The sequence below is a fragment of the Sorex araneus genome, chromosome X (assembly GCF_027595985.1).
Source record: "Sorex araneus isolate mSorAra2 chromosome X, mSorAra2.pri, whole genome shotgun sequence".
Classification (NCBI taxonomy): Eukaryota; Metazoa; Chordata; class Mammalia; order Eulipotyphla; family Soricidae; genus Sorex; species Sorex araneus.
The window spans coordinates 5,403,751-5,426,406 of record NC_073313.1 but is presented as its reverse complement, the minus strand read 5'-3'; positions in this window follow the sequence as shown (position 1 = coordinate 5,426,406).

The window sequence follows — 22,656 nt, the reverse complement described above, 5'->3', positions numbered from 1 at the left end:
CCGAGATCTCAGCGCGTCAGCATGGGAGCATGGGGAGCACTGCAGAGCACCCGGCCCCTCCCTGCCCACCCTCACCCCGACGGGGTGATGCCCGCTCACCTGCTCGGAGAGAAAAGCACAGTGCAGGGCCAGGCAGGTTGCAACAACTTTATTATATCATAAACAATCTGCTATCATATTTTCTAAGTTAAACTATAGGCAAACATATTTCATCGTGTGAATCACACACACTCAGGAATTGATCAAAGGTGACTGAGTATCGTCAGCTATTGTTCTTAATGGTGATGACATAGTCCCGGTACTCTTCTGAGGACAGTGTCGAACCAAGGTTAAATCCATGTGACTCGGGGAGAAAACTATGGGATAGCAGGGAGAAGGGTCGGGAGGGCTGGGTGGGGGCCCGGATGCTGTCGGGCAAAGCACATGTCCATGGTGGGCAGAAGGGACGGGTACAAGATGGTCATGGGGAGACCATTCTGGAACATTCTGTATGGTAATGGGAGTGCTGAGAGCCCTGTTAGATTGGGGGTCCACAGGGTGTCTGAGGGGGGTGTCTGACCTTGAGGCCTCAGGGCAGAGGGCCCCATGGGGCAGCAGCCCCTGTGCCCAGCGCCCCCTAGCGCTTCAATTTCCGGGCTGGGGCGCCCTGACCCTGCTGCCCATAGGGGGCAACAACTGACTGTCGGCGCCATGCCCGCCGGGTGGCACCACTGCTCGAGCCCTGCTGGGGTGCGGGCAAATGTGCGGGCACACGCTGCCATGCAGGTGGGACCTGGTTGGCACGATTGACCACTGAATGCTGGTGCCCTGCCCGCTGGGTGGCCTTGCTTCTTCTGCCCTGCTGGGGTGCGGTCACATATGAGGGCATACGGTGCCACGCACGTGGGACCTGGTTGGCACGACTGACAGGTGCACTCTGGCCCCACGCTGGCCCCGTGGCACTGGCCAGGCCCTGCTGGGGTGCGGGCACATAGGGGAACCTACGGTGCCACACAGGTAGGACCTGGTTGGGAGGAGCCACAAGTGGCTGTTTGTACCACCCTTTCTGGGGGGCACCACTGGTTGAGCCCTGCTGGGGTGCTGGCACAGGCAGCCTCAGAGTTGCAGGAGCCACAAGTGGCCGCTGGTGCCACCCCCGCTGGGTGGCACGACTTTTCAAGCCCTGCTGTGGTGCGGGGACAAAGGGCGGCACAGGGTGCGGCACCTGTGGGATCTGGGTGGCGGGTGCAGGCACAGGTGCACCCTGGGTACCACGTGGCCCCGGCACTTTGGGAGGCACGAGCTGCCTTGGGGGTGCAAACTGGAAGGCTGGCACGGACAGAGCCCCACCCTGGGTGCCACTTAGCCCCCGCATGTTGGGAGGCCCGAGCTGCCGCGGCAGCGCAAACGGAAACGCTGGCACTGGCACATGGGTGCCCTGGGTGCCACTTGGCCCAGGTCCAGCGCCCAGCTGGTGCCTCTTGCGTTGAGGGCCTTGCAGCTTTGTAAGGCCGTTCCATTTCCTCTTTTTGGACTGATTGAATGTCCCTGGGGCCTGGACGTGGGTGGTCTGGCCCTGGGGTGCAGCCAGCGTGGCGCGTGGCTGGGTCACGGGGACACTGGGCGGATCTACTTCCATATCGCTCAATGGTTCCCCTTGGGATTCGGTGTCCATAGACTGAACACTACTCCCACAGGACTCTGTTTCCATGGACTCTACGTCACTATCAGGGGCCTGCGTGTCCTTGGTGGACACAGCGTGACCATGGTCAGGGGCTGTCGGGCCCCCTGCGGCAGCAGGTGCAGCTGGGGTGGGCACTGCCGCCGGGGGCGGAGGCGGAGGGGCCTCCTTCTTGGGTGCTGGGGCCTCCTTCTGAGGTGCTGGGGCCTCCTGGGGCTCTGGGGCCTCCTTCTGGGGTGCTGGGGCCTCCTTTTTGGGTGCTGGGGCCTCCTTCTTAGGTGCTGGGGCCTCCTTCTGAGGTGCTGTGGCCTCCTTCTGGGTCTCTGCGGCCCCGTTCTGGGCTGGGGCGGTGGCCACCGCCTGGCCAAGAGGTGTTTTCTGGCCTATCAAGGCCTGGCAGTGAGGCGTGCCCCCCTGGAAGCACGGGGCTTTCCGTGGACAGTAGACCACGGCCTCACACCAGTCGTTAGGGTGGCGAATGGGCCATCCCTCATCGTTAGAGGGGACTAACAGTGGGCCTTGGGGGCAAGCTCGCTGGCCATAGTAGCCCTGGGCAGAGTGGGGGCCTGGCTGGCTATAGGAGCCAGCCCCCTGCCCATAGGACCCCGTGAGCTGGACACTGGGCCCCGGCTGTTGGTAGTAAGTTGGCAGGGCATGGAGATACGGCCCTGGGTTGTAGGGATAATGGGCGTGGGACTGAGGCTGCCCCGGGTAGCTGGGCCCACAGTAGCCCCGTGTGTATGACGCCTGGGATGGTCGCGGCGTCCCCAGGTCCTGGTGGAATCGCATGTCGGAGGGTCTCCGTGTCATCCCAGGTCAGGGCTCTGTAGATCACAGGCCACACTCAGACCCTGGCAGCCCAGAGACGCACAGCCCCTCCATGCAGTGGGGTCCCTTCCTCCACCTTTGGGTTCCCCGTGGTCACACAAAAATATTTTCTTGTTTGGTCGGGTTCGGGGCCACACCATGGTGCCCAGGGCTGACTCCAGGTCGGCCTCAGGTGTCCCTCCTGGTGGGTCTGGGGGCCCATCTCCGGAGCCCGGGGGTGAGTCTGGATCATGCAAGGCAAGTGCTGTCAGCCCAGAAGACACCTCCTATCTGGGGATTCCCACCCTGCTCCCTAGAGGCTCCCTGGACTCCTCCCTCTGGACTCCCACCCTCCTCGGTAACTGTTTCCCAACCTCCTGCCTAGAGTCTCTCCACTCTCCCTAGCTGTTCCCCTTCTCCTCCCTGGGGAGTCCCATCATTTTCCTTGGGGCTCCCCACCCTCCTCCCTTGTGGCTCCCCACACTCCTCCCTGAGGGTCTCCCGCCTTTTGTCCTGGGCTGCCACGCCCCCTCCCCTGAGACCGTCCTAGCTCTGGCTGGCCCCGTTTCCCTGACCCTTGGTCCCCCATCTCTGCCCCAGGTCTCTGCCCCCGTGCCCCCGCCACGTGCACTCACTGTGGGCTGGAGGGGTCGGAAAGGGATGTCCAAGCTGTGGGCTGGTGCAGGTCCTTGGCGAAACAGCAGCGGGCAGCGCCAGGCGCTGGGCAGCGACCTAGCCCTCGCCTGTCACAGGAATTGAGGTCCCCTGTTGGCGACTAGCGTCCGATCGGGAGTGTGCCGGACCGGCGCCTCCCTAGGACCCAGCGTTCCTTCTGGGATACCCTCAGCGACATGACAAGTGACGTCAAAACTTGGGCCTCGGGGGTCCTACACGCTGGAAACTCCCCGCGCACCCCCCCATGTGCGCACATGGGACCGTCAGGTGCATGGAGCCAAAGGCGCAAAGCCTTGGGCGCCTCCATGGAGCGTCTGGCGCGGGTTCCCGCAGAATCGAGCCTCCCCGGGAGCCTCACTAGCCTGGTACCGGGTCAGGCTTCGAGCCGTTGGTTCTGCACGTGCCGGGCCTTCGCCTCCCCGCCCCCGCCCCACTCGTAACTTTGTACCCTCGCGCTCTGCGGCCTCCTCTGCGCACGGTTGGCATCCTCCGAGCAATGTGTGGTGCACCCATGGGATGCGCGTGTGTAAGACACGCGTCCTTGAAGCAGGGTCCCTTGGAATCCCTCTTAGGATTTGGGGTGGTGTTTGGGCGGTACCCGCCACTGCCCCCGGAGATACTCAGGGAACCAAAGCATAGAAGGAAATGTACGGGACACTCTCTGGGATCTCTTTGGGTTCTGATATGCTTTGGGTCCACCTCGTTCTGTCCTGGGGTTACCATGTCCCCTCCCCTGAGGCTGCCACGCCCCCTTAGTCCTCCCTCCCTCCTGCTCACCCTGTTTCCCTGACCCCTGGTCCCCCCTCTCTGTATCCTGAGGTCCACATCCCCGCGCACCGGGTGTCTGTCCCTCCCGCGGACACTCACCGTGGGCTGGAGCGGTCGGAAAGGGGTGATCAAGGTGTGGGCGGGTGCGGGTCTGCGGCGGAGCAGCCAGTGGGCAGCGCCAGGCGCTGGCCAGGAAGCCGGGCCTCCTCTGTGGCAGGAATTCACTCCTGAACTGTCGACTAGCGCCGAGCGGGAGTGTGCCGGTGCGGCGCGTCCCTAGGAACCAGCGTTCCTTCCGGGATACCCTTAGTGACGTGGCCCGTGACCTCAGAACACAGGGCTCGGGGTCCCGCTCGCTCGAACCCCCCGCCCCCCCCCACCACATGCACACATGGGACCGTCGGGCGCATGGAGCGGAGGGTGCCAAGGCTTGGGCGCGTCCACGGAGCGCCCGGGCACGGGGTCCCGCAGAATCGGAGCCTCCCCGGGGCGGTCGGGGTGTAGGGAGGCCCGACGAGAACGTGGGGCAATGGAGCCTCGGGGCGCATCTGGGTAGCTGGGGGCCAGGCAGGGACTCCAGGCCTGAGATGCTGCTGAAGGGCTCACCGCACGTGGCTGGGAGTTTTGTTTACACCTGTGTTGGGGTCCCTCCTGTTGAATAATACGAGTTGACCCTATTTGTATTTATTGACAACTAGATTCAGCCCACCCAGTTTTTGCCGCGAGTATGAAAGGAGGATAGTGTGGATATCATTTGGACAAACATGGATGTCTTACATAACAGTTAGTCATGACCCAACTTTTTCCATGGTTGGCTTGTCCCGGTCCCATTTACACACACCAGACATTCAAATGGTAGGCTGGTTCCTGGTGGAGCATTGTGAGAACAGTAAGGCATTGTGAACAACATGTCACCTACTTTTATGACAGGAGTTGAGGGCCACAGCTGGCTGTACCAAGGGCTTCTGCTTGGCACTGCTCAGGCATCTCTCCTGGCATTGTTGGGGGTACAAAATTCAGAATTGAAGAGGGCACATCCAGATAAGCTTTTACCCCTTGGAATTTCATTCCAACCCTTAACAACATAATTAAAAAAAAATCTTAATTGAATCACTGTGAGACTGACCCTCACAAAGCTGTTCATGACTGGGTTTCAGTCATACAGTGTTCTAACCCCCGTCCCTCCACCAGTACACATTTCAGTGTTCCCAGTTTCCCTCCTGCCACCTCCTAGCCCGCTTCTATGGCAGGCACTTCCTCTCTCTCTCTTTCTCTCTCTTTCTCTCGCTCCCTCTCTCTCTCCCTTCCCCCCCTCACCGGTTCTGGGTGCACAGTTGCACTGTACACAGTGTTTTGACTTTTTTTTTCTGATTCATTTCTATGTTTTGTTACAATTGTTATTCTCTTACGTGTTGGAAAGCTTCTTTTTTTTAACTAAATCACCGTGACATATATGTACAGACTTACAAACTTTCATGATTATACTTCAGTTATACAATGATGGAGTACCCACCCCTGCACCAGTGCCCATTCTCCACTACCAATGTTCCCAGTATCCCTCCCGGCACCCCTACCTCTCCCCACCCTCTGCCTCTGTGGCAGGTACATCCCCTCCTACTCTCTCTCTCTCCCTTTGGGTGTTATGGTTTGCAATACAGGTACTAAGAGGTTATGTTTTGTCCTTAGTCTACTTTCAGCACGCATCTCCCATCCCAAGTGATCTGTCCAACCATCATTTACTTAGTGGCCCTTTCTCTGTCCCAGCTGCCTTTTCCCCCAGCATGTGAGGCCAGATTCCAAGCTGTGATGTGATCCTCCTGGCCCTTGTCTCTACTGTCTTTGGGTGTTAAATATGTTGGAGAGCTTCTATGGACTCCATGGGTATTGGAAACGAAGGTCTCCTGGACTTAGAAGTGGCCATAAAGACTGCAAGAATATATGCTCCCCGTGTGTGTGTGTGGGGGGGGTATCTGCAACCATAAGCAGCATTATATTGCCAGGGCAAATCACCGCATAACCAGGGAGTATGGCTGAAAAGGGACCCTCGGGTCCCCAGTACTGGAACATCACAAGGAATAAAAGAGAGAATAGCATGTCAGGTCACCTGGCTGTCTTTGGCAAGGGTTCTGATTTATTTTTTTATTTTTGTCACACAGATCTGAGAACGAGCTTGTTTTCTGTCTCCATGTTCTTGTAAGTGCCAAATCCCCCAGACAGAGTCGTGTATGTTAAAAAAAAAATAAAAAAAGGTTGGGGGGAGATAAGTACAATCAGTAAGGAAGAAGCTGTGCCTGCCAGTGGCCACGTCTGTTTTATTCATTGTTTCCTGCCACTCTTAGAGGAAGCAGTGGTGCATGGTCATGGTGGAGGAGGCTGGGCCAGTGAGGTCACTGCCCCCGCATGGTTGGAAGGAGCCACACTGACCCCTGCTCCAGGAAGCTCTGGCCACAGAGTGGGCAAAAGGATGTGGGTGCTTCCAATGTAGCTGACCCTTGTCCCGATGGGAAACAAGGGAAGGAGTAGAGGGGGGCGGGCAGAGGTGGACACAGAACCTGTGCAGCCATGTGGGTTTGGCCCCTGCATCACAGATTTTCAGTCACAAAGAGCAGAGGTCAAGGAATAGTCTAGAAGCAACACAATGAAGAGAGGCCACTCTCCAGTGCGCCCTTTCACAGCGGAGTGCAGGTGAGTTCATTTGCCCTTTCTTGTGGTAGAGAAGGAACGCGCGCCAGGCCGGGGTGCAGAGGCCAGTCTCCCTTCTCTGCCCCTGATCCCCTGTGCCATGTTTGTGTGGATGTGTACCAAGGGGACTCTCATGCTGCCTTCAGTGAATCGGATCTGCACTGACAAGAAACACTGGGGATTGGATCGTGGGTCACTCCTGCAAGTGTTGTTGGTGGTGCTGGTGTGTATGCATGTGCGTGTGCATGTGTGTGTGGCTGTGTTGTTCCTGTGTGTGTCTGTGTGTGCCCATGTGTGCGTGTGTGTATGACTGTGTGCTTATGTGTTCCTATGTATATGCCTGTGTGTTCCTGTGTATGTGCCTGTGTGTGCATGTGCCTGTATATGCTGGTGTGTGTATGTGTGTGCCCGTTCCTATATGTGCCTGTGTTTGTATGTGTGGATGCCTGTGTGTGCATGTGTGTATGGCTGTGTGCATATGTGTGCATGTGTGTATGCCTGTTTTTGCATGTGTGTATGCCTGTGTGCATGTGTGTGCCTATATATGCCTCTGTGTGCATATATGTGCATGCGTGTGTCCCTGTGCGTTCATCTGTGCATGCACGTGTGAGCCACGTGTAGTGCCAGGGATTCATCTGTGGCCAACCACATGGAAATGTCTTTACCCATATCCCACTTGGCTTAGTAGGACACATTGCAGGAACCCCCAAACCAAACATCACACATCTTCTTGGCCACAGAGGTGGTTTTACTGCCTTTTGAAAGTGGGAAGCAGCCAATTCCCCCCGGGAGCCATTACAGGTCTACACAGATGTGTGCCTGAGGGCAGGTTGGGGGGCATGGCAGGGTGGGAGTGGGGACCTGGTCCCGTGTGGCATGGCTAATGTGCTGATGTTCCTCTGTGAGCAGGGCCAGAGTGGTTCCAAGCAGGCCCGTGGTGTGGAGGTCTGTGCCGGCCTCTCCTACGGATGTGCAGGTGGACTGAGCTGGGAGCACCAAGTCTGCACCTTCAGTGGGCTCTGCTCTGGGGCCCTGGTGAGGGGGAGGTTATGGCTGGAAGGAAAAGGGGGCGCCAGCTCAGCCCTGTGCCTCCCCCACACAGCTCTGTGCCACCCAAAGAAGGCCTTGGGGATGGTATTGTACTGCCAAATATAAATTGGTTCTTATATAGTCCCCAAGCTAGAGAACTATCTGGCCTTTTTAGGAGGGGCCTTTGACCGCCCTGCTGTCCATCCTGATGCTATTAAGTGGAAATCTGATGTCTGTGTGTGCTGATCTTGGCCCCTCTCACAAGAAAAAATTATTGCTGCCCAACAGCTAGTGCAGGAATAGCTGGAGTTGGGACATATTGAACCTTCTGATTCACCATGGAATTCCCCTATATTTGTTATTAAGAAAAAATCAGGGAAGTGGAGGCTGTTACAAGACTTTGAAGAAGTTAATTAAACTAAGGGAACACCTGCAAGCTTTCCAGCCTGGCTTACCTGTACTCTCTGCCATGCCAGCCAATACTTGTGCAATTATTTTCAATCTAAAAGATTGTTTCTACTACAACACCGAAAAGGAGGGAGAACAAAGGGGAATGTTCTGTCACAGAGGCAGGGTGTGGTGGTGGGGAATGGATGGGGGTGATGAGAGGGATACTGGGATCATTGGTGAAGGTGAATGGGCACTAGTGGAAAGATGGGTAAATGTCCACTCTATGAGTCAAATGCAAACACAAAACTTCATAAGTTAGTAACTGTACATCACAGTGATTCTCTAATAATTTTTTAAATAAATAAATAAAAGATTGTTTCTATACAATCCCTTTGTTTCCGAAAGATTGTCCTCGTGTTGCTTTTACTGTTCCTGAAACAAATTTTAAAGAACCTATGAAGAGATATCAATGGAGAGTTTTGCCTCAGGGAATGGCCAATAGCCCCACCTTATGTCAAAAGTTTGTAGCACAGGCTATACAATCAGAAAGCAATATCCAGCTAGATATATTATTCACTATCTGGATGATATATTAATTGCCCACACCGATGAAGATCAATTATTAACTACTTTTGGAAACTTGACAATTGGTTTAACTCAAGCTGGGCTTTTTATTGCGTCCGAGAAAGTACCATCCGAGGAGCCTTATTCTTGTTTACGTTATCAGTTATTTACAGATAAGGTTAAAATGCAAAACTTAAGCCTTAGAAAAGACAGTTTATGGACTCTGACTTCCAAAAACTTCTCGGGGACATTAACTGGATTAGGCCTTCCTTGTGTTTAGCATGCTTAAGCCACTGTTTGATATATTTAAAGGAGATTCGGATCCCAGTTCTTCTCGGACATTAAGACCTCAAGGCCGAGAGCACTGAAATTGGTTGAACAAGCCATTATGACTCCATCCATTGGATATTGTAATTATACTCATCTGTGGCCTTTATATATTATATTCACTTCCCATATTCCTGCAGCAGTACTACATCAGGATTAGCCCTTTTTATGAATTCATTTACAAGCATCTCCACTGGACGTTTGAACTCCTTACTATGAGATGGTTATTGCTTTAATTGCCCTGTGTCAAAAACAATCTAATTTATATTTTGGTGAAGACCCAGGAGCAATTGGAATCCCTTTTGATAAGGACAAGCAAAACTGGTGAAATCAATTTTCGAATTCATGGGACATCACCTTAGCAAATTATTCGGCTACTATTTCCAATCATTTACCACAGGAGAATATTTTACTTGTTATGGTGACTCATACCTTTATTTTTCCACATAATACCGTTCAACAGTCTATTACTAATGCTGGTTTAATTTATACTGATGGATCTTCTAATGGCTGAGCCGTGGTATGAACAGAGGCAGGCACTACGGATTGGCAGACAGGATGTACTTCTGCTCAGGAAACTGAACTTTATGCTGTGCTTCCGGCTCTTAAATTGTGTACTGAGGTGCCCTTTAATCTCTATTCTGACAGATAATATTTTGGACGAGCTTACTTGCTATTGAAACCGTTCTGTATATTGGAAATTCTAATCATCTTGTACAGGATTTTTTAAAACCAGATTCAAACTGTTATTCATCAGCGAAGTCATCCATGTTAGGTTGGATATATCTGTGCACATTCTGGCCTTCATGGACCTCTTTCGGAGGGAAATGCTCTGGCTAACAAAGAAACTGAAATATTCTTTTCCTGAGCTCAAGCCTCTCTCCACTCCCATAAACTTCACTTTCAGAACAGCAGGAGCCTCTTCCAGCAGCTTCATATTCCTAGAGAAGTCGCCAGACAAATTGTTAAACAAAGTTCAGTATGTCCTTTGCTGCATTCAGTGCCTCATTATGGAATTAATCCTAGAGGTCTTTTATCCAATGGACTGTGCAAAATGGATGTCACACTTATTCATGCTTTTGGCAATCTTCTCTATGCTCATGTCACCCTACACAGTTATTTAGGATTTCTACATGTTATTTTACAAACAGGGGAAGCTGGTAAACATTGTTTGGCTTGTTTTGCAGTTATGACTACCCTGAAACATAAAAACATAATGGCCCTGGTTATACTGGAAAAAATTTCAATCGTTTATACACAGATAAATATTATTCATAAGACGGGCATTTCATATAATCCTCAAGGACAAGGTATTGTTGAACGAGCACACCAAACATTTAAAAATCAGTTGCAAAAAATAAAAACGGGGGAGATGTATTCTAAACAACCTAGAAATCTATTGAAGCATGCCCTCTTTGGTTTAAATTTTTTGATTTTTGATGAAGATGGCTATACCGCAGCACAGAAGCTGTGGGAAAAAATATAGGAAATAAAAGAAATCCCATCCTCTTGTAAAGTGGAAAGATCCATTGGATGAAAATGGTAGGAGCCAGATCCAGTATTGATGTGGAGATGAGGGCATGTTTGTGTCTTTCCACAGGATGCTGAAATGCCATGCTGGTTGCTGGAGAGGTTGGTGCACCAGACAGAGAAAGAACTTGATCAATCAATTTGCACAGATGATGTTGGTGGATCCAACCAGCCTTGCCGAGACCACATTGACAATGAATCAGGTCCAACAGGCATACTCTCAAGTTAAGAGAAGTCAATTGCATGTGACCCTGATGGCCTTCCTTGTACAGCTGATGCTCCTTAGTTCAGCAAGGGCAGACACATTTTGGACTTCCGTTCCAGATCCCCCGGTGTTGCAGTTAGCCACTTGGGCAAGAGAGCAGATTCAGATTTATAATAATGCTACTCAGTAGGGTGGGGGTATGAGGGCTGCACATATTATATGGCACCAGTCAGATATTTCTTTCTCTGTAATATTTTGAGGAACCCCTATTTGTTTAGAGAGGGACTCTTCCACTAATGGGACTTTGGAATGTTTGGGCTTATAGGATCATGTAATATATTGGAAGAATTTAACTATTATTGTTACCATTATTGGAATAGGGTTATCCAAACGGTCTCATTTCCGTAGAGAATCTCTCTCACCTTTAGATTTGGAAATATGTCCTCCAACAGTTGTACCATCTTTGTCTGCTGTATGGTCCCCTTGCAAAAGCTTACATGGCCGTTCTTGGACAATGCACAATTTTTCCTGGGTTTGTTGGCATCCTCGCACACCAGATAACAGCATTTATGGAGAATGGAAGGTCACAGACGCGCCTTTGGGTTTGATGAATGAAGGATATCAAATGGAATATGGAAAATGGCCTCGGCCATGGGGAAGAACAATGATTCTTTTCCAGATAATGTGGAAAAATTGCGGCCAGTCGGTGGATACCAGGACAAACAAAATGTGGACTTCTCTCTAGGTTATGGTGCCACTCAAACTGATGGATCCATTGTCATATGCGTGCCACTTACTTGGGCATTTATGTTTGGGTATGCTAATATCACCTTAGAACAGGGAATTTCGAATGTTACTTGTGATAATTGTATGATTACTAATTTTATTATGGGTATTGGTGTTGGGAAACGGGTATTTATTGTTAAATAACCTTCATTTTTTTGATTCAATCCAAGTTACGATGTCATTATAACTTCATTTGGAGTTGTGTTACTGATATGAAATATAAAAGACCAAATATCCGTGGGAATGAACCAAGAAACATGTTACAGGGCTTTGGCATGACGCCAATGCAAGTTTGGATCTTTTGAACCTACATCAGGAAATTGTAAGTATATAACAGGCCTTGACGAATTAAGGGACCCGAGCGCGCTGTCCTTGCCAGGGCTCCGCTGACCCCAGGGAGGGACAGGGCCGGCATCGGTTGCAGGGGCAGGGCGGAGTGTGCAGTGGAGCCGGGGGATGCAGCCCAGCGCGCTCCTGGCGATCCCCGCTGGAGGTGTGCTCCGGGAACGCGGGGCTGCGCGCCCCGGGCATCAGGCAGGCGCGTCCTCCCGCCTGGGGTCCCTAGGGGTGGAGGGGGCTTGTGGCCCGTGGGAGGGAGGCAGGAGAAGGAGGCGCGAGCCCCACGCTGTCCGGGGCCTCGGGAAGGGGCTGAGTCTGACGCCCGCCCGCCCGCCTGCCCTCAGCCCCCAGCCCGGCTCCATCGTTCCGTGCGCGCGAGGGGTCCGAGCTGCAGAGCCGCTGCGCTTTCTGCTCTCCATCTGGGTGACTGACGCCTTGGCCAGCTCCTGGGGGAAGAGGCGATTCCTGATTCCTGCAGCCCCGAGGCTGAGCTCTGCCCCCGCCCGCCATGCGACAGCTGAAGAGAGCTCGGCGGGGGCTCAGGCCAGCTCGCGTCCGGCCCTTCCTTGCCAGGTTCCCCTCTGGGGGCTGTGGGAGTGGCCCCTGAGACAGCTCTGTCTCCCTGTTCTGGCCCTGTTGCGCCCCTAGATGTCAGCCCCCCGGTGCTTCCAGGACAGGGTGGTTGCGGGCAGGGTGGGCCCCTGGGTGACCTAAACACCGAGAAGGCCCAAAGCATTTGCCCCTCCCCCCCACTGTTCTTAGTTTATTATTTTCCCTAGATTTTTATGGAACTTTGGGGGGTGGAGAGAGGGTAGAGAAAAGTAACATCTGCAGAGATCCGAATTCCCGAGGGTCCCACTGGAATGCATCCCAGTTTGCTGAGAGCACCGGGGTCGATGGGGGCCGCAGTCCTAAAGCTCCGATAGAAATGTTGATGCTTTAGCAGGTTTGAAACTGCGGCCCCTGATCCCCAGGCCTGGCCGGAGCGAGGCTGCATCTATATAATCGATAGAACCCCCTTCCCGGGGCGCTGCACCATGCAATCCTGCAAACTGCCATCCTGCAGCAATCCTGAACTCTTTCCATTGTATTGTACACACACAAACACAAACACCCCAAACCTGAATTCTTTCTATTGTGTGTATACACACACACACACATACCACCACTCTCTGGGTTGCTGTAGCATGCAATCCTGCAAACCGCCATCTTGTAACACTTCTGAACTGTTTCCTTTGTGCATACACACACACACACACACACACCTCTCCCTGGGTTGATGCAGCATGCAACCATACAAACTGCCATCCCGCAACAATCCTGAACTCTTTCCATTGTGCATATGTGCATAAACACACACACAACCCAAACCTAAACTCTTTACTTCGTGCACACACACACACACACACACAGACACACACACACACACACACACACACCGGGTGCCAGTGTGTCGCTGCAGCCGCGCGCTCAGAGCAGGCGCCTGGAGCTCCCCGGGGTGCAGGGGCCGCCGGCCCGTCTGCGGAGCCCTGGGGTCCGGGGCGTGCGCCCTAAGCTCCCGGCCGGACAGAGCACCGAGGCCGGGTGACAGGCCCGCCTCCCCGCTACCGCCCGGAGCCCACCCGGCCCACCTGGGCCCGCTCTCCCGGGCCGGGCTTTAAGCCCTACACCTGGGGGGCCCCCCGACTCCCTTTCCCGCCAAACACCACTTGGTTCGGGCTCCGGGACACCAGGGCGCCACTCAAGCGCACCCCGCCTATCGCAGCGCCAGGGCCCCGCAAGGCCCGCCTCTGGCTCCGCTCGACCAATAGGAGCGCGGCTCGCTTCCATACCTCCCGCCCCCTTGCGGCTGGCCTCCGTGCCGGGAACCGGAAGACGGGGCCGGCCGACCCTCAGCGAGGCCCCGCCTCTCCGCGCTGGGCGCCTCCTGCGGAAGGTCCAGAGGGAACAGGTGTGGGGGCGGGGGGCGTGGCCAGGAGAGGCCGCCCCACGAGACTTTGTGAAGAAATCACGCTGCGCGGCCCCGCCCAGGAAGGTAAGGCAGGGCGGGGGGGGGGGGGGGTCTCGTTTGTGACGTCATCGCCACTGGCTCGCTGCTTGGCGGAGCGCGCCCACGGCCCCTGGCGCGCGGTGACTGAGAAGGGACCAGCCGGCGCTTTGTACTAGACTCGCCCCGGCCCGTAGTGTGTCCGGAGACCGAGGGGCCGCGTTCCGGTCGCCCAACGCCCCCGGACGAGTCTGCTGAGCCCGAACGCTGGTCCCTGGCTGCGCCCCGGAAGTGGTTGCCCCCGCTGGCCGGCGACCCCGGAAGTGATTCCCTGCGCCGATATCCCCGTTGCCCCTGGCAGCCGGAGCACACACTGAGCGGCTGCGCCCCCTGCCGGAGGGTGAGCGCGCCCCGCCAGCAGGCTGCTGGCTGGCCCTGGGCCCAGGTACTGCCCCGCGCCAGTGACGTTGGAGCCCGGGAGGCGGGCGGGGGCGGGCCGGGATGTACTAGGGAGGCCGCCCAGCAGCATCCCTGCATCCCCGCATTCGTGCATCCCTGCAGCTCCTCATCCCGGACTCCCTGCATCCCCGCATCCCTGCACCCCAGCATCCCAGCCCCGGGCGCTAGCTAGCCCACGCGGGTACCCAGCACAGCCGAAAACGCAGCGCAGCACAGTTCGGGGTCCCGAGGTGAAAAGGCATAGATGGAAACGAGAAGGGGCGTCCGATTCTGTTTTATTTGAGATGGAAACGAGGAGGGACGTGTGAATCTACTTTATTCCATCCAGTAGGGTTGATTTTCTGATGGATGCAGGGCAAAATGGGATACGGTCCTCATTCTGCTGGCTCTGAGCATGTTCTGACCCTTACCATTTGCCAGTCCTTAAAGATTTGATGGGAATAACCCGGAGGGAACCCCATTTCTCACGTGCCTGGGGTCAGTGAGCAGATGAGGCAGGACGGAGGGTCTGTGTTGGTTGGCATGTCCCAGCTCTCCAGTATTTTCAGGAATGGAAGTTGGGAGTCCTGAGGATGCTCAGACTCAGAGTGGGCAAGTAGAGAGCCTCAGTTTATTAGCCTATAAGCTAATAGGCTCCTTTACCAGAAAGGAGGAAGAGTAAACAAAGGGAGAGGGAGGGACTACTCTGGTGCTGAGTTGTGTGGTGTTGGAATTATGTGCATGTGTAAACAGGACTCCTAGTGTGGGAAACCACAGAATTTCAATGAAAAAAATTCAAAGTAAAAGCCTAAGTACCAAAGGAAAAAAAAGTAGAAGAGAAAAACAAGAGAAACTCCCCATGTGGGAAGGAATGTAGTTTATTTTGTGGGGTTTTCAGGGGATGCAGACTTTAGAGATAAGGGGGGGTTTCCTGCAGACCCTTTGAGATGGAAATTGGGTCCTTGGCAGATCCCTGTCAGGCTATTCGCCCCAGGTTTCGCCCATTATCTCAGCCTCCCCGGGAGCCTGAGCTCTGGGGCAGAATGTTTGGATGGACCTTGGCTAACTCCCAGTTGATCAGAAAAAGGCCTGGGATTTGCTGGAAGTCAGAAATGTAGGATGCGCCTGCCCTGCCCGGGCCTGCTCCCTGTGGCTGGAGCGGACACTGTTGTGCAGGGAGGGAAGCGGGTCTCAGTGCAGGGAAGGTCATTCTGGTGGTGCTGGAACAGCCGTATGATGGGCAACTCGGTAAATCAGGGTGTTTTTCACAGAACATTGTTTTTAGAAAGTATGTGGAGCGGAGAGAACTGAAATGGAGCCACGTGCAGCCGCTGAGGATGGGAAACTGAGGCTTCCTCCTGCCCTCACTCACCGCAGGACCCTTTCCTTCATGTTCCAGGTGCTGTTCCGGGTCCCCATGGCAGGCACAGATCCTGGAACGCAGAAGGCGCGAAGACGGGGCCGGAGCGGGTCCTGGCCTTAGGCAGAGACCATCTGCCTACCGCTGGTGAGTGACGATCCCCCCCCCCCCGCCAGATTCCGTTCTCAGGGGGCTGTCTGGAAAGCTCGAGAGTTTTAAAATTCCTTTTGGCTTTGGGGACGGTGTGCCTGATGGTTACTCCTGGCTCTGTGCTCAGGCTGTTTCACCAGGAAATCCACAGGCGAAGATGGCGCAGGGGGAATTAACCCCAAGAAGGGGAAGCGACTCTGTCCCGTCATAGCAGCTGTTTGCAGGACAGGGAGTGGCGGCCGGGTAGGAGGCTTCACTACGCTATTCTCTGTGGCTTCAGAAGCTGCAGTCACCAAGTTATGGGCTCGGTGGCTTCTGACACAATCCTGAAAAGTCAGTGCGGGGGCAGCAGGTTGTGGCTGGGCTCAGGAGTCGAGGTTAGCAGCACGCTGCTGCCACCCGAGCTCAAGGCACCTCCAAATTCTCCTTTGGGCCTCTCTGGGGGTCTTTTAATCTCAGCTCCCCAACAAGGCATCATGTGGGGTGGGGCGGTGATGTCGGAGCACCCCACTTAGGTGAGGCTTGTGTGAAGCGGGCAGGAGAGACACAGATGGTCACTTTCTCCCCATCTTCCTCTGTCCCCCGGGACCCAGGGTCACTGGGTTCTTGTCTCACCTCGCAGAAAAGGATTTCAGGAGTAGACGAGCAGTGAAGTGAAACAGGTTTTATTTGGCGGGTTTCCAAGGGGGGGGAGAGAAAGTGGGAGAGGGGGAGAGGGACGCGCTCAAGAGAGAAGCGTGGGCTTCCCCAGAGGCAGAGATGGCCTACACACACCCCAGCAGGAGACTTGGAAGGATCAGAGGCCAACCCGAAAGAGGGGAGATGCGGGCGACACAGGTGCCCGGCCACATGGGCACAAGCGGCACATGTGGCCCTCCCTTTGCTCAAGGTGGCTTTCATAGGGGTTTTTCCAGCCTGGCCCCACCTGGGGCTTCTACCCAGGTAAGAGTCTGTCACTAGGGAGGTTGCCAAGGGGGTGGGCTTGGGAGTGGGGATGGTCTTCTTGGAAATTTCTTTCCTGGCCTTTGTTCCTGCTGTAGCTTCTCCAGCAGGGGGGTCCAATCTGCTCCAGGTCTGTTGCTGGCCACCCCCCTATGCTGTCTCTCAGGCCGACAGTGTTGCTGTGCCCCCCAGGTGAGCAGCTGACAGCCACTCATGCTCTTTCCTGTCTCAGCCCCCGAAAGAAACAGGATTCCACATAGATGTTTATCTCTGTGTAGTGCTTAGAGAACTGTGGATTCTCTCTCTCTCTCTGTCTCTGTCTCTCTCTCCCTGTCTCTCCCCCTCTCTTTCTCTCTGTTCTCTGTTTCTCCCTCCTTTTGGACATTAGGATTTGCAGTACGGGGGTCAGAAGGTCATCATGCACATCCCTTTCCCTCCTTTCAACACCTGTTCCTTGTCAGAGTGACCATCTCCAGCTCTCATTGTCATACTGGTCCCTTCTCTGTCCTCACTGCCCCTCGCCCCGACACACTTGGGCGAGCTTCCCACCACTGAGCCTCCTCCCGGCCCTGTTGGTGTGTGCCATACCCCCCTGGGTGCGCCCCAGCTCACGTGCATCTCCTTCTTGGCCAGGAGTCTGGAGCCATCAAGAGCAACAGCCCGGGAGCTGGTCAGCGGCCGGAGACTCGCCCAGGGGACAGGCCGGACAGACACCGCTTGGGGACCTCTGCGGGGACTCCGGCCAGGTGAGTTCACCGGCGAGCACCACACGGGTCGGGGACTCGAACATCAGCGCCTGCTCTGCACACGGTCCCAGGGCTGGTCTGCGCGTGCTGTCGGGGCACTGGCCCGTGGCCTGGATTGCCCTGGTGTCCGCAGAGGGCCCGGCTCCAGCTCTATGTCCGTGGCTAGGCTGCTTAGCCTCTCTGATTCAAATGCCTGGCCTGTGCATTGTGGGTGCCGCTGCCACCTGAGTGATAGAGAAGGTCCGTGACACTGTGGAACATGTCAGGAGCATGGAGTGTTTGTTCAGAGAAACGCCCACGGTTGTTTCCTTATCATCCGCGGCTGTAACAGGGTTCACAATGAGTTTACCAGGTAGGAATAATGAAATGATTGTCACTCATTAGTAAGGAAATAATGGTCCTACAGCACGTTTTAAGCATTTGTGAGGCCAAATACTGTAGACATACATATATGTGTGTATATATGTGTACACATATACATGCAAGGCTCAAAGACGAGTGCTGTTGCTTGCTGGCCTATTTCATTTTTAACAGCCTGAATAATATTGATCAGGTTGACATCTCAAGGTAGATCCTCTTCAGTGTGAAAATAGTTTACTAGGTAGCGCAAAGCTTTGGATGATTTTTAATATCTTAAATCTGTTGGAACGATAATTTGTTAAAAGAAGAACACTAAACGGTTAAAACAGTTAAAGTAAAATTGCAGTAAGTTAGAGTATCTCTTCTCTCTGTGGAGGGAAAATAGATCTACGTGAAATCCAGTTCCTTGGAACTGAAAACATTTATGAATCCTAATTCATTCTCCTTGCAATTTATGCATCTGGCATTATTAAAATATTCATATCTCTGAGCTAATGTGCCATCACAAATTTAATTTGCAAAACAGAGATACCATGAATAGAACATAATCCATAATCAATTTTTCTAGGCTTCGTGTTGAAGGCACTCTTTGGGAAATACAGACAACTCAGTTCTCTCTTGTAACTCTGCAACAAAATTTTTCCAAATAAGCATCGTTTTAGAAAATTATGATGTAATAGACTCTCGGAGCCAAAAATTTAATGATTATGCACATGTGAACGCATATAGTATATGTATGTATGCATACACATTTGTGATATATGTATGTGTGTATACATACATATACATGTATATACATACATGTGTACACCCGTGTACATGTATATGTAGTTCATTCTTTCTGCACGAGAGTATAAGAGGGCGTTGGGTTGCAGGATGGGGAGCTCTGCGCATTCTGCGGGCTCCCCCCAGAGCCTACCGGGCTGGCTGGACAGGCTGGGGCTGGTCAGCGCCTGGCTGTGCCCTCCAGCTCTGTCCCGCTCCAGGCTCCCGGCTTCCTGTGGGGGCAGAGCTTGTGTGCCTGAACAGTGGCCCCCCTGCCTGGGCGTGTCCCCCACTGTGTAACTGGGCCATTGCGTGCGGTGCCGCCAGGGGGCGCCATGCTCCCAGGAAAGGGGCCACCCTGCCCAGCAGCCTGCCCTGCCCATCAGGGAACAGAGCTGGCCGTTCTGTTCAAAGGAGGAGTGGCACGCGAGGGCCTTGGGCCTGTCTCCTTGTGAGACCTGGTCCTTGGGATTGTGGCCTCTGGGTACACACAGAGCTCACTGCTGGGGGAGCTGCAGGCCTTTGGGAGACTTTGCAGACATGCGTGCATTTGTCCTGGGTTTCCTCCCTGGCATGCTGTATGTTCCCCGTGTCGGCCAGGACGGAGTTCCGAGCACTGCCGGGTGCGGCCCCCTAACCAAACCAGACCAGATGCAGAGAAACCCCCAAGCACAGACTCAACTACACCTACTTATTTCCGGCTCTTTTCCCGGTCGGCATGTCCCCTTCCCTCCTGTCAGCACTCGGTTCCTCCAGAGTGACCATTTCCAACTCTCTCTGTCCTGGTGGTCTCTTCTGTGTCCGCACCAGCGGGTGGCACAACGAATTTTGGACCCTTGCAGCCTTGAGTCTGTATGTATGTGTGTGTGTCCATGTGTATGAGTCTATACTCCCCTGCCACCCGGTCTTGGTTTTCTGGTTCCCCTCTGCTTCATGGGCAGGCCCGCAGTCTGTCCTGCCCCTGGGGTTCCGGAGCGTGGCCGGAAGACGCGGCAGTCTGCCCTGCTGACAGCAACGTGCGCTCCCGGGTCCTGCCATCTCCCCTCGCTCCGTGTTGGCATCTCTCGTCTCAATCTTGGCTCCATTTTCCACTCACGTGTCTTGCACATTGATTTTAAAGAATAATCTGCACATTTTAATATTATTTCAGGTTTTTTGGTTCCCGTGGTGGTGCTCAGGGCTCACTGCTGGCTCTGCTCCGAAGACACTCCTGGTAAGAAGGGGGTTTGAAACCTGGGTCCATCGCATGTAGGGCAGACAGACGCCTTCCCCACTGTTCTGCGTCTCAGCCCTGCTTCGATCTGTACACTTGACTGTGTCTTCTAAGCTGCTCTGTAAGCTGTGTGCTGAGTGTCCCTTCCTCGCAGTGAGGTCTGTGCGCCAGAGTCTCTGTGCATTCTCCCCCGACTGCAGGCTCACTCGTGCCAGAGTGTTTAGAGAAGAGGCAGCCGTTTCCCTGTCACGGGAACCCTGGTCTGTTGGCTCCCTTGAAGGAATCTTTCTTCTCCTGCCTTGACTCAGGAGGTAGGTAGAGACGTCTCTTTTTTCCTCAAGAGATGATTGTGTTTTCTTGGGGGGGATGGGGGATGGTTCTGGGTCACATTTGGTGTCGTGCAGGTTTACTATGGGCTCTGGGCTCATAGATCACGCCTGGTGGGGCTCATGGGACCACGGCGGGTGCCGGGGCACAAGCCCACATCAGTGGGTTGACCCTTGTCTGCTTCTCTGTCCCGGAGCGCTGTCACTGTCTTTGGCCCACACAGGGGTGGAAGGGGTACAGCCCTTCAGGCCTTGCCCTTTGCATGCAGGTGCCGGCATTTCTTGAGCAGCAGTGATGAAGGTCATGCTGTCATCATCCAGAGGAGCCCACAGCAGCCCTGGAACACATGTGTGTGGTGGGACCCAGGCCTAGCACCGTGTCTGTGCTGCTGGTAAGCTGGGGGACAGTGTCCGTGACCTTCGTCCATTTGCAGCTCTGACTGGAGCACACTGACCACACCCACCCCTGCCCCGCTCTGGGTACTCTCTGTAGAGATTGTACAGATTTGATCACTCACGTGCCTCCCACCACAAACACACAGACATGTACACATAGACATACACTCAGGACCCAGACAGAACACAAAGACACACACACATCCATACTCATATACACAGACGTAAAACAAAGACATAGTATGCACACAGGGACACAGATATAGAGGCACATACACCTGTGTACAGAAGACAAACACAGATGCACACACATGCACACACAGACACATCCATGCACACACAGACACAAACATGCACAAACACATACACAGCCACACATGCACACACACAGACTTATACACACAGTCACACTTATGCACATAGAGAGACATGCACTATGAAACATGCATATACACAGACACAGATAAAAACCGAGACTCATGTACACAGAGAAACACAGATATATACAGAGGCACTTGCACACAGACGTGAATATATACAGAGACACAAGCACATAGACATACACAGACATTTGCACAGAAAAACACATGCACACACAGACACATAATGAACACATACATACACACACATACACAGACATACATATAGACACCACACATGCACACACAGACATTCACACATGCACACACAGAGACATAAACACACAAGTAGATACCTACACACAGACACAAATATACCCAGGCACAAATACACATTTAGACATAGACCCACAAACATATACATATACATAGACAGATACACACAAACACACAGAAAGATACCCAGGTACAAACACACATGCAGAGACAGACACACAGACATATTCCCACACAGACACAGATATACACGGAGACATACACATCCACATGTACAATCACACAGACACATACAGAGACAAATACACAGACAAAACTTTCAGACACAGACATAGATACACACAAACACAAATACATACACAGACACAAATATGCACACACAGAGACACAGATATATGCATACACAAATGCACAGACATATGCAAAGACATATAAACAGGCACACACAGAAACAAATGTACACACACTGACACATATATAGATACACACATATACAGACAAACATACATGCACACAGACATATACACACAGACACATGCACAAATGCAGACACACATATACATGCATGTACAAACTGACAGACATGTACATATATACATGTAGAGACACATGTATACACATACGCACAGACATATACATAGACACACATGCATACAGGCATATGTTTATACACACTGGTGTTTACACAGAAACATACATGCCCACACAGAGAAACAAAGGCATACAGAGGTATTCTTGCACACACCCTGACATAAGAGACAGAAAGACATACGTAGACATATCCAGACACACAGATACATGCGCATACACATGAACACAGACATACACAGACACAAGTATAGACAGACACACAGATACACACAGACACATACCAAGCTAAATACATAGTCACATACAGACATATACACAGACACACTCACATCCCACACAGTTACAACACGGACTGATGCACAGATTCATAACGTGAAGAAAACAGACATATACACAGACACACAGATATATAGAAAACCACACACACAGTGGATAGACACATGTGCACACATAGACATATACACAGAGAGAAATACATGCTCACACATATACACAGAAACGCACATGTGCACACACTGAACAGAAACAAAGACATATATATGTACATAAAGACACACGCCACAGATATATACACAGACACACAGGCATGTACACACATTCAGACACACAACATGCACACACAAGCACACAGTCACATAGACTCACAGACACTTAATATGCACAGACACACCCAGTGAACACACAATTATACACACAGGCATATAATAAGACACACAATACACAGACTCACAGGCATATAACAGACACATATCTACATGCAACACAGTCACAACGCGGTCTTATACACAGACTCACAGCATCTGCACAGACACAAACACATATACACAGGCACACAGACATATAAAGAGATACACACATGTGCACAGACACATGTGCACACAGATACACAGACACATGCACACACAGACATACACAGAAACACACACACACTAAGACACAAACACCTACACAGACACATTCCCATACCACACAATCACAACACGGA